We start from the raw sequence: 13,845 nt of genomic DNA on the forward strand, positions 1-13,845 counted from the left end.
CCAACCTCTGGGTCACTGCATCCACTACAAGACAGACGTGGACCTAAAATGTCCCGGACCACCGAAGCCCTCCCGACCCGTCGGCCACTGTGTACTCTCGGTGTCCATGCGTCCACAAGACAAGACAGGGCTGAGCGGCCCCAAGATATAGCTTATCTCGAAAGAGATACAGCTCAACAGTAAAGGCTATCTCGAAGAAGATACGGCTCAACATGAAATGCAACGTGCAGTAATAAACGTGACATAATAGCATGCGTCATATGACATATATCAATGCACCACATAATCATGCAACACATATATGAATGTATACTCAACCAGGATATCTCGATAGTACTTTCGTACCTCTATCACAGCAAGCCTAGCCTTACGCAACACCGCTAATCAGGTCTAGAACAAGCCTACGCATCAAAAGCATACCCAATGAACAATACTACCATGCTCGGCTAGCAAAACCAGTACTCCCTAGTACTACCAAAGGTTTAGGGTTTACCTTCGTCCGTCGCTAGCCCTTTGATGTCGATTGCCTCGAAACTCCGGCGCTGCTATGCTACCAATCCCGGCAGCTCTTGGCTATCGCTCGAACAACAACTAACCCTAGAATCCTTCCAAAACTCTCAAAGAGGAGACTTAACTCAAGGAATGGCAAGTCACAAATGAGAAATCCGAGTACTATTTATAGGCCATGTTCGGATCCTCCGAACACCACTTCGGAACGTCCGAACGCTACGTGTCCATTGGCTCTTGACAGCTCATGATCGGATCCTCCGATCATACACTTCGGACCGTCCGAACATGCACGTGTCCAGCTTCTCTTGACACCTCATGTTCGGATCCACCGAACTCACTTCGGACCTTACGAACTCTTCGGTGCTTCCGAACCATCTTCGGTCCGTCCGATCATGACTCGGTCAAAATTACACATTAAACCTTCTTAATCACCATTACTCCGTTAATTACCCAATTCGGCATTCGGGCTACTACATTCTCCCCCCCTTAAAAAGATTTCGTCCTCGAAATCTAGGCAAGAGAATGAACAAAACGAAAATAACAACATCGATACCCTCCAAATCTAAGGGACAACCCATCACTAGACGCTTAGCTAAAACCGAATGATCCATCGGAGTAGAAACAGAAAGAATGACGTCTAGAGAAACATGCGGTAACTTATGACGCTTAACAAATCGTCCTGGTCACCCCAACGACCTACACTCCCCTGACTACTCCCGTCACCAAAGTGGTCAGCCATTGCTACAACATAGAATGGGGAAACTAGTAAACGGAAATCCCAAAACAGAATCTATATCCCAAAATCGTATGCATGCTCTGATACCATAAATGTAGTGACCCGTTCCAGAATCACCTACTAGTCAAGAACTAAGCATGCAATTAACCTAATTAACAATAATCAGAGATAACAGCGGAAAAAGGCCAAAGAATCAAACGTTATACAACCCAATCGAAATCTAGAATAACCCAGAATAAAAATATTCGGTACAACCATATCGAAATCAAAACAATACCGATAAACTAAACCAACCAGCTACTCAACGTCCTCCTCCTGCTCCTCCTGAGCTGTCCAACCTGAGGCCTGCCCCGAGGGAATGGGGTGTCCAAGAATAAACAAAACCGAGGACGTGAGCGATAAGAACGCCCAGTACAAAAGTATGAGTATACAGACCTATATGAAATGCACATGCTATGATCATGATACCGGGGTAGTCAAGAAACAGGAATCACAAAAGGATCTCAACAATGCTCAGTCTAGAGGCGCCAAGTGGATAGTGCCGCGCGGTCCAACCTCTGGGTCACTGCATCCACTACAAGACAGACGTGGACCTAAAATGTCCCGGACCACCGAAGCCCTCCCGACCCGTCGGCCACTGTGTACTCTCGGTGTCCATGCGTCCACAAGACAAGACAGGGCTGAGCGGCCCCAAGATATAGCTTATCTCGAAAGAGATACAGCTCAACAGTAAAGGCTATCTCGAAGAAGATACGGCTCAACATGAAATGCAACGTGCAGTAATAAACGTGACATAATAGCATGCGTCATATGACATATATCAATGCACCACATAATCATGCAACACATATATGAATGTATACTCAACCAGGATATCTCGGATAGTACTTTCGTACCTCTATCACAGCAAGCCTAGCCTTACGCAACACCGCTAATCAGGTCTAGAACAAGCCTACGCATCAAAAGCATACCCAATGAACAATACTACCATGCTCGGCTAGCAAAACCAGTACTCCCTAGTACTACCAAAGGTTTAGGGTTTACCTTCGTCCGTCGCTAGCCCTTTGATGTCGATTGCCTCGAAACTCCGGCGCTGCTATGCTACCAATCCCGGCAGCTCTTGGCTATCGCTCGAACAACAACTAACCCTAGAATCCTTCCAAAACTCTCAAAGAGGAGACTTAACTCAAGGAATGGCAAGTCACAAATGAGAAATCCGAGTACTATTTATAGGCCATGTTCGGATCCTCCGAACACCACTTCGGAACGTCCGAACGCTACGTGTCCATTGGCTCTTGACAGCTCATGATCGGATCCTCCGATCATACACTTCGGACCGTCCGAACATGCACGTGTCCAGCTTCTCTTGACACCTCATGTTCGGATCCACCGAACTCACTTCGGACCTTACGAACTCTTCGGTGCTTCCGAACCATCTTCGGTCCGTCCGATCATGACTCGGTCAAATTACACATTAAACCTTCTTAATCACCATTACTCCGTTAATTACCCAATTCGGCATTCGGGCTACTACAACGAATCTCTGCACGAAGGCCTCGAATGAAATGAGCACCTTTGTCTCTGTCGTTGGATGCAATGTACGGAGCAAACAAGCAACCCTCCTCAAACTTCAGAATATACTCGTCAACGTTCAAGCTCCCTTGTCGAAGCTCCAAGAACTCCGTAACCTTCCTCGCTCGAAGTGCGTCGGGGAAATACTTGTCATAGAACAAGTCTGTAAACTCTGACAACTTTAATGTCGAGACATCAACGCCAACCTTGGTCGCATTCCACCAAATGCGAGCAGCTTTAACCAACATGAAAACAGCACAACTGATACGGTCTCTGTCCTCGTAGTGGAGATGATCGAAGATCGCCTCTAAAGCCTTGACCCACTCGACAGCACCTAAAGGATCGGTGCTCCCTGAAAACTCTGGTGGATCCATCCTCTTGAAAGCAGAAAATATGGCATCAGTGCCAACAGCCTGAGCAACTTTCCCTCTCGCTTGACCTCTGTCCTGACCTGCTCCTTGCAATCGGAGCAACTGCTGGATCTGCTCACTGTGGACCTTGGCCTGCTCTTTAAGCAACTTGCCGAACTCGTCGACAACTCTCGAGGAAGAACTATCCTCACCCTCTATTGCTTTCCTCTTAGGTGGCATCCTCTACTCTACAATGGGCTCACAAAAGACATATCAATATATAACAATAGATAGATGCAAGAAAACATACCCGGACAGTTGAAAGTAGACGAAGTCATATGCATTGGTCCGAAGAACACCGCTCTGATACCACTAAATGTGACACCTCTGACCTCTTTAAATAAAATACACAGCGGAATTTTCTTTAAAATATGGAAGGAGTTTCAAAATACGATTCTTTAAACGTCTTTACAAAATAACAATACATGATCATTCGAATGACATAACAAAATACAAAACATCATTCCTTTGATCATGCCAAAATCTTCCTTCCAACGGTGTATGCATATGACCCCCTGTCCACAGTCAACGTCCCTGGCCGCCACTCTGATCTGCATCACATGAAATAACTGAAATGAGAATAAATCTCAGCAAGTGGAACTCTTACATAGCAATGAACATATACTCTGTAAAACATAGCTTTGTAATCATAAATACCATCAACTCTGAAACATGAATATGTAGCAATAGCATAGCAATAACATAACAATAAGATGGTATTTCTCTTTACTCTGGTTGGATTGATATCAATAGTATCTCTGCTCTGGGGTGCTCGTATCCCAAATCGATATAAACCGATAACTCTGAGGGATATAAGCCTATGGTCGTTGATCAACTAATTGCATGCAATTCTCTGACTATGTGTCTATCAATCCAATAAAAACATTTAAACTTTCTCTTGGCTTTAACAATCACTTTGAAACTGTTCTTTCCTCTTGTATTCCCCTTGAACAATAATGAGACATAAAATGCCTCCAATATACATATCCATGAAATCGATACATAACAATGAATTAATTGAAGGGAATATCATAGTAAAACCTTTAAAACACAATACATATAACATCATGTGAGCAAAAGGGATGAATTTCCACTTACAAACCACAATAACACCTTGATATAACTCTTGGTACACCACCTACAACAATAATCCATAAACAACACCATTATAAACTCTATATCCAAAAACTCAAGTCAAATAATCCATTAAACCATCAAAACATCAAACCCAAGTCAACTCTTAACTCAAAACCTTAATAGAATCGCACCAAAAGCTTACCTAAGCTTCGCAGCACCAAGGAGAACGTCGATCTCAACTCGAATCGTCGAAAAGAAGCTTGGATTGAAGATAGGGAACAAAAGAAATGGTAGAAAACCCTTGCAAAAAGAGAGGAAATCGGAAATGAGAGGGAAGGAAAAGGTAAAGTGATGGCTAACCACTCCAAAAAGGTATAAATATCTCGCCCATACCTCCACCGCTGGGTGCGCCAACACAAGGGCCGCATGTGCGCTGAGCTCTCGGCACTCCACAAAAATCCTGAACCACTAACACCGCGGGTGCGGCGCTGCAAGCACCGCGGTGCAGTGCACACCGCGGGTGCGGTCCCTGCATCACCGCGGGTGCGGTAATGCTTCGGCCCTCCAACTCTAAAATCTGCACAGTACACCGCGGGGGCACTCCTCTAAGAGCGCGGGTCCACTCTGGTCACGGCCAAGAACAAAATTCAACCAACCAAAATCGATCCGAAACTCTGAAACGAACAACCAACAACAACTAACACCTCAAGAACAATAATAACCAATAATACTATGGCCCAAAACACAACTCTAAACATCTAATCACATAACCCAAATAACATACGAAACTTAAATCGTACCGTACACCGGGCTCGGCTATTACAGGGTGCGCTCTGGCTAGCACCGCGGGTGCGCTCTGCCATCTTTAAAACACCAACTTACTGTCCATGCACCGCGGGTGCGGTGTGGCTTCGGCCTTTCTGGCAAAAATCCACAATTGCATGACCGCGGGTGCACTCCTGCTCTGGGCGCGGGTGCGGTCTTGCGAACCCTATTTTCTCATATCTTTTCTTCCCTCATTGCACGTCATGCATTCTAACATCTTCCGAGTCTCATGTTAATGATGTTTAACAATCTTGGTTGATCAATTCATTCGTCGAATTTACTGTTCATCGCTGCCGATTTTACTATTCACGGAAATTACTGTTCATCGTGTCGGATATAATGTTCACGATCGGAGTTACTGTTCAAGGATCAGAGTTACTGTTCATTCGCTGGATTTACTGTTCACGGTACTGTAGCGTACTGTTCACCCGAAAAAATATTATTTTTTTTTAAAAAAAGGGTGCAATATGCTTGATAGTCAATTTCAGTCTTTGTTGGTAGAATTCGGAATAGAATGGAGGAAGAATTTAAAGATTGTCGTGAAAGATATGAGCGAGTATATGAGATTGGAAGGATGAGTAAAGAGAAGAGAAGCATGGCGACACCAGCGAGGAGGTCAAAACGTGGATATCAAGGTACATCTAAAATTTCAAAAATTAGTACTTGTGATATTCAATGTATTTGGTGTCTAGAGTTTGGACACGATATTAGCCAATGTCCAATTGAGGATGTGAAGGTAGTGGATTCCACTTCCAACCTTGAAGCCAAACTTGTTGATGATTTGAATGTTGATATTGTGTCTCATGCGAGTATTGAGTGTTGTGCTGTGGAGGGTGAGTTGTTAGATGATGTGCAAGTTGTTTTTTTTGCTCCACTGTCTACGAATGTAATTTGTATTGATCAATCAATTGGTTATGAGTTGGGAGAAAAAGAAAATGAGATGGTCGAAAAAAAGAGTGATAAAAAGAGTGAGATGGCCATCGATGAAAATAAAGAGTTGTGTGAAAAAGAAGTCAAGCAAACAAAAAAAGAAATTATGTGTATGGCCCAAAAGAGTGAGGAAAAGCGATTCTTTATTTTGAATAAACCACTTCATGTACATCTGTGCAAGGTTGGTTTATTTTATTTTAATGAAATAGCCGGTTCGGTCCCGAGCATTGTGAAACTCTACTTGCAGGATTGTGGAAAAGGCATAAAATATGTTGATCTTCCTAGCTATCAAGAAAGACAAGATTTGATGACAAATCTTTTTAAAGAAAGGGAGTATGATGTGAATCTAGCCAGCCACTATGCATTCCAAGAACTAATCCCGAGAGGACGCTTGAAGATATTGAATATTGCCCTTCATCCAACCAATGAAAGCTTGGAAACAAGGCTCGAAGGGTTCGGGTTGCATCACAATCAAGTAGAGGATGACCGTGGCTACACGGGCGTGTACACGGACCTGTACACGGGGTCCGTGTCCATCACAATGGAGAATGAAGAAAGCCGAGTGTACACGGACCCTGACCCGGGGGTCTACACGGGGTCCGTGTCTAGTACGAATTGGAGAGAATATTTTTCTTAAATTAGAGTTTTAATTATTTTGGTTAGAGTTTTAATTATTTTGTAAAGTAGATTTTATATCTTTAAATGTGCAATCTTTTATATTTTGGGTTTTGTTACCTATATATAAGCTAGAATATCATGTAAACAATTTAACTTTTGTTCATTATTGATTTGATATCAAATTGTGAGATTTTCTCTCAAATACACTTAGGTGTTTTTCAAAAAAAATCAAACTTATCAAAAGATTTATCTTTTGTGGCGTTTGTCGATTGTTCTTCACTCGGATTGTCAAAGACAAGTTCTTTGAAGGTTCACTTGAATTTACCTTCGTTAATATTTGTTGCTAAATCGTTCGTGATTTAGAGGTGAATATTACACAATTACTTGTCTCAAAGATCGGGAAAACACACGAATCTTATTATCGCAATTGAATAGAGGGTGCGATTTATTTTTAATCGTGTTTGCTATTATTCGTGTCAAGATTCACATCAGCATGCCTAGGAATATTGTTTCTGGTCGCGATATTAAATTCTTGAGTTACTTTTGGAAGACTTTATGGGCTAAACTTGGCACAAAATTGTTGTTTTCTACTACTTGTCATCCTCAAACGCATGGACAAACTGAAGTTGTCAATAGAACTTTGGGAACACTTTTGCGTGCTATTCTTAAAAAGAACTTGGATTGACATTTCCATGGACTTTATTTTGGGGTTGCCTAGGACTAAGAAGGGTAGGGATTCTATTTTTGTTGTTGTGGATAGATTCTCTAAGATGGCACATTTTATAGCTTGTCATAAAACCCATGATGCCTCAACCATTGCGGATTTGTTCTTTAGAGAAGTCATTAGGTTGCATGGCATGCCTAGGACTATTGTTTCTGGTCGCGATGTTAAATTCTTGAGTTACTTTTGGAAGACTTTATGGGCTAAACTTGGCACAAAATTGTTGTTTTCTACTACTTGTCATCATCAAACGGGTGGACAAACTGAAGTTGTCAATAGAACTTTGGGAACACTTTTGCGAGCTATTCTTAAAAAGAACTTGGATTGACATTTCTATGGACTTTATTTTGGGGTTGCCTAGGACTAAGAAGGGGAGGGATTCTATTTTTTTTGTTGTGGAAAAATTCTCTTAGATGGCACATTTTATAGCTTGTCATAAAACCGATGATGCTTCAAACATTGCGGATTTGTTCTTTAGAGAAGTCGTTAGATTGCATAGCATGCCTAGGACTATTGTTTCTGGTCGCGATGTTAAATTCTTGTGTTACTTTTGGAAGACTTTATGGGCTAAACCTGGCACAAAATTGTTGGTTTCTACTACTTGTCATCCTCAAACGGATGGACAAACTGAAGTTGTCAATAGAACTTTGGGAACACTTTTGTGTGCTATTCTTAAAAAGTACTTGGATTGACATTTCTATGGACTTTATTTTGGCGTTGCATAGGACTAAGAAAGGTAGGGATTCTATTTTTGTTGTTGTGGATAGATTCACTAAGATGGCACATTTATAGTTTGTCATAAAACCAATGATGCTTCAAACATTGCGGATTTGTTCTTTAAAGAAGTCGTTAGGTTGCATGGCATGCCTAGGACTAATGTTTCTGGTCGCGATGTTAAATTTTTGAGTTACTTTTGGAATACTTTACGGGCTAAACTTTGCACAAAATTGTTGTTTTCTACTACTTGTCATCCTCAAACGGATGGACAAACTGAAGTTGTCAATAGAACTTTGGGAACACTTTTGCGTGCTATTCTTAAAAAGAACTTGGATTGACATTTCTATGGACTTTATTTCGGGGTTTCCTAGGACTAAGAAGGCGAGGGATTCTATTTTTGTTGTTGTGGATAGATTCTCTAAGATGGTATATTTTATAGCTTGTCATAAAACCGATGATGCTTCAAACATTGCGGATTTGTTCTTTATAGAAGTCGTTAGGTTGCATGGCATGCCTAAGACTATTGTTTCTGTTCGCGATGTTAAATTCTTGAGTTACTTTTGGAAGACTTTATGGGCTAAACCTGGCACAAAATTGTTGTTTTCTACTACTTGTCTTCCTCAAAAGGATGGACAAACTGAAGTTGTCAATAGAACTTTGGGAACACTTTTGCGTGCTATTCTTAAAAAGAACTTGGATTGACATTTCTATGGTCTTTATTTTGGGGTTGCCTGGGACTAAGAAGGGGAGGGATTCTATTTTTGTTGTTGTGGATAGATTCTCTAAGAAGGCACATTTTATAGCTTGTAATAAAACCGATGATGCTTCAAACATTGCGGATTTGTTCTTTAGAGAAGTCGTTAGGTTGCATGGCATGCCTAGGACTATTGTTTTTGGTCGCGATGATAAATTCTTGAGTTACTTTTGGAAGACTTTGTGGGCTAAACTTGGCACAAAATTGTTGTTTTCTCCTACTTGTCATCCTCAAACGGATGGACAAACTGAAGTTGTCAATAGAACTTTGGGAACACTTTTGCGTGCTATTCTTAAAAAAAACTTGGATTAACATTTCTATGGACTTTAATTTGGGGTTGCCTAGGACTAAGAAGGGGAGGGATTCTATTTTTGTTGTTGTGGATAGATTCTCTAAGATGGCACATTTTATAGTTTGTCATAAAACCGATGATGCTTCAAACATTGCGGATTTGTTCTTTAGAGAAGTCGTTAGGTTGCATGGCATGCCTAGGGCTATTGTTTCTGGTCGCGATGTTAAATTCTTGTGTTAATTTTGGAAGACTTTATGGGCTAAACTTGGCACAAAATTTTTGGTTTCCACTACTTGTCATCCTCAAACGGATGGACAAACTGAAGTTGTCAATAGAACTCTGGGAACACTTTTGCGTGCTATTCTTAAAAAGAACTTGGATTGACATTTCTATGGACTTTATTTTGGGGTTGCCTAGGACTAAGAAGGCGAGGATTCTATTTTTGTTGTTGTGGATAGATTCTCTAAGATGGCATATTTTATAGCTTGTCATAAAACCGATGATGCTTCAAACATTGCGGATTTTTTCTTTAGAGAAGTCGTTAAGTTGCATGGCATGCTTAAGACTATTGTTTCTGTTCGCGATGCTAAATTCTTGAGTTACTTTTGGAAGACTTTATGGGCTAAACCTGGCACAAAATTGTTGTTTTCTACTACTTGTCATCCTCAAACGGATGGACAAACTGAAGTTGTCAATAGAACTTTGAGAACACTTTTGCGTGCTATTCTTAAAAAGAACTTGGATTGACATTTCTATGGACTTTATTTTGGGGTTGCCTAGGACTAATAAGGGTAGGGATTCTATTTTTGTTGTTGTGGATAGATTCTCTAAGATGGCACATTTTATAGATTGTCATAAAACCGATGATGCTTCAAACATTTCGGATTTGTTCTTTAGAGAAGTCGTTAGGTTGCATGGCATGCCTAGGACTATTTTTTTTGGTCGCGATGTTAAGTTCTTGAGTTACTTTTGGAATACTTTATGGGCTAAACTTGGCACAAAATTGTTGTTTTCTACTACTTGTCATCCTCAAACGGATGGACAAACTGAAGTTGTCAATAGAACTTTGAGAACACTTTTGCGTGCTATTCTTAAAAAGAACTTGGATTGACATTTCTATGGACTTTATTTTGGGGTTGCCTAGGACTAATAAGGGTAGGGATTCTATTTTTGTTGTTGTGGATAGATTCTCTAAGATGGCACATTTTATAGATTGTCATAAAACCGATGATGCTTCAAACATTTCGGATTTGTTCTTTAGAGAAGTCGTTAGGTTGCATGGCATGCCTAGGACTATTTTTTTTGGTCGCGATGTTAAGTTCTTGAGTTACTTTTGGAATACTTTATGGGCTAAACTTGGCACAAAATTGTTGTTTTCTACTACTTGTCATCCTCAAACGGATGGACAAACTGAAGTTGTCAATAGAACTTTGGGAACACTTTTGCGTGCTATTCTTAAAAAGAACTTGGATTGACAATTCTATGGACTTTATTTTGGGGTTGCCTAGGACTAAGAAGGGTAGGGATTCTATTTTTTGTTATTGTGGATAGATTCTCTAAGATGGCACATTTTATAGCTTGTCATAAAACCGATGATGCTTCAAACATTGCGGATTTGTTCTTTAGAGAAGTCGTTAGGTTGCATGGCATGCCTAGGACTATTGTTTTTGGTCGCGATGTTAAATTCTTGAGTTACTTTTGGAATACTTTATGGGCTAAACTTGGCACAAAATTGTTGTTTTCTACTACTTGTCATCCTCAAACGGATGGACAAACTGAAGTTGTCAATAGAACTTTGGGAACACTTTTGCGTGCTATTCTTAAAAAGAACTTGGATTGACATTTCTATAAACTTTTGTTGTTGTGGATGGATTCTCTAAGATGGCAAATTTATAACTTGTCATAAAACCGATGATGTGGGGAACCGAACGCTGATCTTTCTTATTAATCATCTTTGGGATTTAATTATCAGTTCTAATAAATAGGGTCTAAAAATTTTTCCTTTTTAAATACAAGTGCGAAAGGTAATGGCATTTAAATAGTTTACTTATCTGTATATTACTACATTTCAGTATAAATGTACAACACTGTACAACCTGACTCTAAGGTTCAAATACTAATTTTCAAGTATTAAAATCAATTCTACAATAAGTCCGGAATCACCACGCTAAACTCGTCTTCTCTCGTCATCTTCTCGACCCTGATCTTGCCCCCACCTGTTGTCATGCACACATACAAAACAAGACAACAGCCGGATACTTCGGTGAGAATAAATCCCAGTATAAATCATGGTAAGCATGCATATAAAGAATCTAAATCATAAAACATGCTATCATGAACATATTCAAAAGTAATAGATTTCATAATCTATGAAATCTACTCAAAATAAGCATCCAACTCAATTCAGATAAACATGCACTTTAAATCAATTCATATAAACATGCTATCATAACTGAAAGCAATAAACATGGGTTCCATAGTCTATGAAACCACATTTCTAATCACATGCAGTTCTAGTCAAATCATGTATAGACTCGACTCAACTATAACTCTAGGGATCCCGGGGTGAATAAGACGTCGCTGTCAGTTACTATTTTCTGATTACAGAAATCTAGTTCTAAACATTCTGATCATATTCTTGAATTACTGTAGCTCTTGAATTCAACTCTGATTCGGTTGAAACTGTATATACTCCTTCTAGTTCACACTAATCTGTAGCATATACGGATTCAAAACACAGTAATATCAAATCAGAAACGAAATATCAATATCCTACACAGATCTAGTGAGTTCAGTGAACTCATAAAACAAGGATTTCTGATAAATATCTTCATGTCATTCTGATCAACTGGTATATCTCATCTGCAAATAAAATATGCCCCCCAAAACAATATAAGATGTCTCAAATACTGATTTAGAGCAATAACAATCCTCAGCAGATATAAAGCAACAGTCAAATAAAATAATCGACCAAATCAGATAAAATACATCTCTGACAATTCTGACATTTCTGAAATTTCTGGTCTTTCTGATATCAATAACTTATCAGTCACTGATCACAATCTCAACTGTGTCAAAGTCAATCTATATACTAACTTCAGATAACACATATTCTGAATACAATCTGTTTCAAGCAAGATTCTTATCTGAACAATTTCTGTATACAATCATCACATTTCTCAGAATATTCAATACAATCTTCAAATATTCGATTCAATCAATCAGATGCTTCAATATATCAAAATCTCATAGATACAATGAGCATAGAGTCATCAGAACATCTCTGAATACACTGACACATGCCAAAGAAAAACACTAAATCAACTGTAACTCTTGTCCGGTACTCTTCTACTGATCTTTCAATTCATTCTGTATCATTCTGTACGTTCAATGTTATTCTGTGCTGAATTCTAAAACACACTCAATATCTGATCTGAATTCAATTCTGAAATCTATCTTTCTGATATAAAGAAATTCTAAAATCTTATTTAGGCAAGCCTCAGCCAATTCATATATCACTGGCAAATCTGCAAATGCTAGGCTCGATTTCAGTAGGTCTACTGAATACATAGGGAGGCAATCTGCTCCTTTCTGTATTAATCGAGTCATATACAATACAGATATCAAAGGAATTCTAAATCTAGAATCCTTATCGTGGTATCTCCACTGATCATCCATTTCTTGTCTGACTCTTATCATTTCTGGAAAAATTCTACAATATGTTTGTACTTGTTCAGCATATTAATATCACTAATGCAGTCAAATCAGAACACAAGTACATCATAATCTAGCTCAATCTCATTCTCATCTTACTGTAGTATACAATATATATAGAAATCTCTGATATCAATATTTCCTCAACAAGCAAGGACATCAATACTACAGTACACACCAGCCCCACAGATACAGCATATTTCCATGCAACTTAGTCAAAGATATTCTTAACAAATGCATTAGTATATATCAATACATATGCAATAGAATCATAAAGAGTAGTACCTGTTGTGTATTCTGGATCTGTGTTTTCAATTGAACTCTGTTCCATACAATCTTCGGGAACGCTTCTGGGGACAGACTTTAGCAAAGTGTCCCGGCTGTCCACAAATATTGCATCTACCAGTCACTCCCTGGCATTGCTCGGTGGGATGTCTCCCTCCGCAAGTTCTGCAATACAATCCAGTATAACTCGGGCTAGAACCACTGGAGCTAGAGTAACCACTTCCCATCTTCTTGAATGGTTTCTTTCGAGCTTTCAGCACATCTTGCTTCCCACTCGTACTGCCGTGATCTAATCGAAGAGGGGATTGTTGTGTCTGAAATGGCTTCACACACAACCTTGTCAGTTGTCTAATCAAACTCGCCTCCGCTCTCTTCGCTCTACTCAAGATATCAGCAAAATGGTAAGGTCGCTGCAAATTCATAAATGCAACTACCTCCGAGTTCAACCCTCTGATGAACTGATTTACTACAGCTTCATCATTTCCAGCTATCTGAGGAGCAAAATACAGTAGAGTAGAGAATTAGGCAGTATATTCATCAATATATAACTGACCTTGGTTCAAATTCTCAAACTCTAATTTCTTGTCCTCTCGGTATGAAGCTGAGAAAAATCTTCGATATAATTTAGTTCTGAATATTTCCCACGACATCACTGTACCTCTCTGTGCCCACATTCTTCTACTG

Source organism: Primulina eburnea, unplaced genomic scaffold (genome assembly GCF_022965805.1).
Source record: "Primulina eburnea isolate SZY01 unplaced genomic scaffold, ASM2296580v1 ctg541_ERROPOS4204098+, whole genome shotgun sequence".
NCBI classification, from domain to species: Eukaryota; Viridiplantae; Streptophyta; class Magnoliopsida; order Lamiales; family Gesneriaceae; genus Primulina; species Primulina eburnea.